The following is a 6,280-nucleotide window of genomic DNA, read 5'->3' as shown; positions in this document are numbered from 1 at the left end:
ACATTTTATTTCACTTATTTAATGAAAAAAAAAATACAAGATCTATTTAATTTTTCGGCGTTCATGGCGAAATTTATGGAAACAGTGACCACGTGTTGCTCTGTTCGGCCGAATGGGACCGGAAAATCCCATCTGAATTGGATCCAATCGTCATTCGGTTGTCTTCGGCCGCAAACGGCCGAATAGGGCGAGTGTAATGGACGCGCGCCAATGCATTCTCTTGTTGTGGGATCATTCGGCCGTGTACGACCGTAAACGGCCGAGTTGTTATTCGGCCGAAATCGGCTCCAGTGGACGGCCAGCCTAAAGGAAACCCTGGCCATAGCCGCGGAAAGCGGTAACATGAATCGGGACTCGGGTCTCCAACTAAGCGCGGCGTGGGCACCGGCTATTAAATTTCTCAACGCCCAGACGACGGTCTGTCATCAGCGGAGGACACATAAGAACTCGTCCGCCGAGCCCATCGTGAGACCCGCGGTCAATCAGTCGAACAGCACAAAGCAAGACGACACATCGGCCGCGTTCACGCCGCGGTCCGCACTAATAAGAGCCAATCAGCGCACAGCTCCTCGGCAGACTCCTCCCTCTGGCACTATAAATTAAGGAGTTGGGTACCCTTAGATGAAAGGTCTCACAACTAGAGCGAGACTAACAACCGTGGATGATCTTCCGTCCGACCACCTACCGGTGATAATGGAGATCATGCACCTAGTCGAACTCTCCCCAACCGCTGAGAAATTCAACTACAAGTTGGCAGACTGGGTGTTCTTCCAAGACCAGGTAGCCCCTACGCTCCACCACTCACCCCTGATGTCACTCCGGCAGGGATAGACAGAAAAGTTAGCTACTTGACGGAGTGCATAAAGAAGGCAATGGTTGCTGCAATACCGAAACGGTCTTCACAACCGGGACGGATGCAGCTCCCAGCTTATATTAGAGACCTAAAGATCGCCCGCAATAGACCAAGAACATTGTGGAAGCGTACTAGGTTAGATCAACATTGAATAGAAATGAACCGCTTGCGCAGGCGGATCAGTGAGGCGGTCCACGAAACGGTCGTGGATGCTTGGAAATCCAAGGTTGAAACGATGGACAGCAGAAACATGTCAGATGTCTGGCGTGTATCTCGAGCTCTGTCCAATCAGTCTCAATCTATTCACCCATTAGTAGTCGGTCGAGATGTCACGGCCTTTACTCCTGAGGAGAAGGCTACCGCACTGGCAGACGTTCTAGAGACCACTTTTCAACCCGTGGAACAAAATTTAAACTTGCCCCATATCAGAGCTGTTGAGGAATCGGTTCGAGACCTCCTTAGCAGGGAGCTGGAAAATGGGATACGACCTACGAACACCCACGAGGTCGCCCATTTCATTCGTCGCCTCGGCCCTCATAAGGCCGCAGGAGCCGACAGTATCCAAGGAATTATATTGCAGCATCTCTCAAGGTCAGCTATGAAGCGCATAGCAGAGATAATTAATAACATCTTGGCTTCCGGTCACTATCCCATTCCCTGGAAAGAAGCTCACGTAGTTCTCTTTCCAAAGCCCGGAAAGGATAAGACGAATCCAAGCAACTATAGGCCTATTAGTCTCCTCAGTTGTCTCAGCAAACTGGCGTAGCGGGTCATACATAGACGCCTCACTGAAGTAGTGTTGCCCCAAATCAGGAACGAGCAGTTCGGTTTCCACCCTGGTCGTTCCACTACACTCCAGGCACTCCGCATGACGGAGGACATTACCTGGGCTATGAGCACGAAGCGTGTCGTAGCTGCAGCTTACCTGGACATCGAGCGAGCATTCGACAAGGTTTGGCATGAGGGACTCCTCGTTAAGTTACTGGGCATGGGAGTCCCAGATGGAATGATACGCCTCATTTCTACCTCCGAGGTCGTACATTCAAAACCCGTGTAGGCACTAGTTTCTCCACCCCCCGTGAAATTCACGCAGGAGTCCCACAGGGTTCCATTATCGGGCCCATACTTTCCAATATATTCATTAATGACCTCCCGTTTCGCTATATCCACGGCAGAACTAGTCATATGTATATCTATGCAGACGACACTGCCCTCTTGGCGATGGGCAAAACCTATAGATTAGCGTGCCGTAGATTGCAGTCGATCTTAGATCACCTTCAGCCGTGGTTCCACGACTGGAGAATCAAGGTCAATGTAGAGAAATGTCAGGCCATACTCTTTTCACTAAGAGCGAGGCTCGAAGACATACCACCACCACCCACACTTTTCGGACGAGAAATGCCGTGGATGAACCAAATTAAATACTTAGGGATCATTATTGACTCTCATCTCACCTTCCGAGATCACATCCAATCCCTTCTTTGTAAGGCGAACTGGCTGATAGTTAGACACTATCCCATTCTGGCGGCCTTCACTCCTGACAACCTGGGGGTAGGTCTTACCATGTATAAGGCCCTCATTCGCTCTGTCATTACCTCTGCCGCACCCGCATGGAGGTTTGCGGCAGTGTCCCATCTCCGTAAACTCCAAGTTATCCAAAACCAGGTGATTCGACTCATTACCCATCTCCCCCGAGTCGCCTCGAGAAGAAAGTTCCATGATGAACTAGAGTTGCCAACCGTAGACGAGTTCATTGCTCGACTGGCTAGGAACCTGTATGCGGAAGCTCGTGCTAACCCCAACCCGCTCATATCTGCCCTCGGTCAGTATGATCCTAGGTTACGGCGTAGACACCAGACAGGTCCATTAGCTATACTATTGAGAAAGGAGGACAGGGAGGCTGGCTTTACTCCCAGGTTTTGGTAGCCACGACTCAACTCCATGAGACTCTTTGGATAGTGCAACCGCTTTAAAATGACCTTGTCTTAACTGGGCAAAACAAAATCCCTCCCCAACAATATCTACATTTGTTGATCGATGGAACTATCATAGCGCCAATTGGCTAGTATAGATCCATCGATTCATAGAGTCATTCAACCTAAGAGCCAACTGGCTAGTCTCTGATATTGAGACAACTCATCCTGCCTAAGGTTTTTCCGTGGTTTTCCTAAGGCGCTAAGACAAATGTCGGGATGAGCCCTAAAAGAAATGGGCCACGGACCTGCACTCATATCCCCATGAATCTCCCTAATTAACTCTAAACTAATTAACAATTACATCTCTCCCCACTCTTCGCAATTGAGCCATCATATAGCCAACTGGCTGGTCTCGGAATTGAGACAAATCAACAAGGCTCATGACAACAATCACCTCCTACATAATAGCCAAATTGGCTAGTCTCTTATATGAGATAACTCATCCTGCCTAAGGTATTCCGTGGTTTTCCTCAGGCGTAAGACAAATGTCGGGATGAGCCCTATAAGAAATGGGCCACGGACCTATATGCCCTTCCCCATATATATTCCCCTTTATTATAAACGACGTAAGCCCTAGTTCAGAACATATATAAATTGTCTATTAAATATAGGTCACTCAATTAGTCGCAATTGAAAGGACAGGGACCTCTCAAATTGCAGATTTAGATTTCACGGCGCTTCTTCCGACGGCCTTCACATGCTTTGTCAAAGAACAACAGATGACAGCGTCTTGCCATCCTAACGGTAAACACCAGCCAGCTCTTCCTCTTCCCGTTCCGTGATCACTTGATCAAAGCATCTCATTCCTCTCGCGTATGTGGTACCTAAGAGGGTACGTCTAATTTCGGCTTCCCCTTCAAAATTTTCTAGAGTTCCTTCAGTGGAGCAGCGTAACCCGGAGTGAGACTAGTGGCCAACAGGCTTGGATCTCACATATTTAGTTTTGTACAGCCCCCAACCCCTTGCAAAGACGCGTTTTGCGTACCTTTTAAAATTTTTCCTCCCAATTCTCTTTCGATTTTTCGATTTTTCCCTTAGATGAGGAGACGGCGGATGGATGATATGACTTCTTTCTTGGACGTGGAAGAAGTCAGACGTGCTTGGAGCTTTTAGCAGCAGCAGATCTTCGGTTTCACAGCGAACGCAGCCCATCGGAGAACTTCAAAACAGCGGCTATAATTTGACAGCGCAGCAGCCCAGCAGCTCTCGGCCAGTGAGACTCGAATTGCCGAGCACAGGCAACGTGATCGGCACTTAAGAAGCAGACAACTGGTCCATGTGCCGCACCGGCGCGCAGCGCGAAGATAGACGCGCAGCCCACAGAGGGCTGCGTGCACTAATCTTCCCTAGGCCAGGCGGACCCCTGTCGGGGATTGGGTCCTCTCTCGAGGAGACCCCTAGCCGTCCTTGGTCCTTAGGCAGGCTTCCTGCTAGGGAGAGACTCCGCGCGTTACTGGTTCACGCACTCCTTGGAGTGACGGTACCGGTCCCGGAGTAACTGCCTAAAGGCAGGGCCCTCGGGCTAATTTGCTTTCTGCCCTCCATTTCTTGAACTATTATCCGGCCCTTCTGAGGGCTACGCTAAATTTCGTCCGGCCCTTCTCAGGGCCTACGGGAGAAAGCGAATCACACCGACGGTCCCCGGCAGGCTCCACAGCGCTTGCAACGGTAGCTAACCGGGCTAGGCTCCGGCGACCAGTCGGGCAGAACTGCTGGGCTTCCACCCCTAGTGGAACAGCGGCCTAGCAGGTACTTGCACTGCGGACGGCGTGCCGCTTAGGGACATTCCCCCTCGATCTTCGAGATCGAATAATGACCCGAGTTAGGGAAAAGAAGGTCATGAGCCCATCTGAAGTCGGTGGCGTTCGGCGGTTGCTTAAGTGCACTGATCAAGCAGGACCCACTGCGTCGTACTTGATAGTTCAGCCTAAACCCGCGGTCCATACTCCTCCACCGCCCCCGAAACGCCGGGGCCTGCGTTCGACGGGACCAGTACGGACACCGCCGATTCCAGTGCCAGTCGCAGAGATTCTAAATCTGCGGCCCTCCCAGACTCTCCCAGTCCCCTCTGGACTAGTTATAAAGCCGGCTGACCAGTGCAAGCTGGCAGCTTCCAAAGTCGCAGACGCGGCTATTGCAGTAGTACCTGGTCCGAGTGGTCTTCATAAACCCAGTGACAAGGGAAAGTCACTATTGGAGCCGCAGCCAGGCCCGTCGGGCTCTGATGCGCCACAGGCCAAGAAGGGCAATAAGAAGAAAAAGAAGGGCACACCTTGCCCCGAAGAATGCGGCGCTCCCACCGCAGTTGCCCTGAGTGAGGGAGAGAGAATTGCCCTCTCTAACTTAGAGAAATTAACGAACCCTCAGGCCAATAATTCTGCACAACGCGACGAGATACAGGATGCGGAAATTCCCCCCGTTCCTGAAGTCCAACAGGAAATGGATACTGCTCCTGAAGTAATAGATGTTCCTCCGCGACCCCCTTCCCCCGCTCGTACTCTCGTTTCGGAGAGTGAGGACGAAGATCGAGAAGGCGCTGCTGAGACGGCCTTTACTAGGAGACGGGGGGACATTCCCCCAGTCATTAATACCCCGGCCTTTACAGGTTCATTAGGCCGATTAAACCTCGAGTTCAAAGCGGAGTACGAACCGCTAGGAATGTGCTCATACCGGACGCGTGGAGGGACGGCTGTGAAAACCATCTGCGACAGGGACTACGCAAATCTTTGCAGGTTCCTGACATATCGGCGAGTAGCGTTTAACCTGCTTTGCCCCAAAAATGAGAAGCCTCTTCGTTTTGTACTGAGAGGAGTCGACATTCATACCACAGAGGAGGACATCCAGGGCGACCTGGATTTCCAAGGCATCACCGTCCGGCGAGTGACGAAGATGCACTCGTCTAGGACGAAGACCAAACTTCCTATGGTCATTGTGGATATAGACAACACCCCCGAAGGCTTGGATAGAATTAGAGCCCTACGGCAGTGTTGCCTGATGCGGATTACGGTTAAGGACTATGTCCCCAGCAAGCGTCCACCTCAGTGCAGCAACTGCCAATGGTATTACCACACTCAGGCTAGTTGCAGAGCACAGCCAATGTGTCGGGCTTGCGCACGCCCCCATGGAACTAGAGACTGTCGCAAGCCCAACAATGTCCCTGCTACTTTCACACTCTGTGGCGGCGCTCACACCGCCAACTACGGAGGTTGTCCTGTAGCTCTCCAAGTTAGGGATGCCACAGAAGGATCGAGCAGGGCGGCCCGGCGGAGGAGGGCACTGCTCGAGGAACAGCGGACGCTTCAATACGAGTGGCTCCGACAGCAGCGGGTAGAGCAGCTGTTCCTGGAACAGCAGCAGCAGGCTCGAGCCCCTGTGAGGGAGCCCCGTGTGGTGTCACGCATGGAACTCGGGCGGGTCCGTCAACAGCAGCAGCAGACGGTAATCCCTCCCC

Source organism: Periplaneta americana, chromosome 11, assembly GCF_040183065.1.
Source record: "Periplaneta americana isolate PAMFEO1 chromosome 11, P.americana_PAMFEO1_priV1, whole genome shotgun sequence".
Lineage (NCBI taxonomy): Eukaryota > Metazoa > Arthropoda > Insecta > Blattodea > Blattidae > Periplaneta > Periplaneta americana.
Note: the sequence above shows the minus strand (reverse complement) of the source record.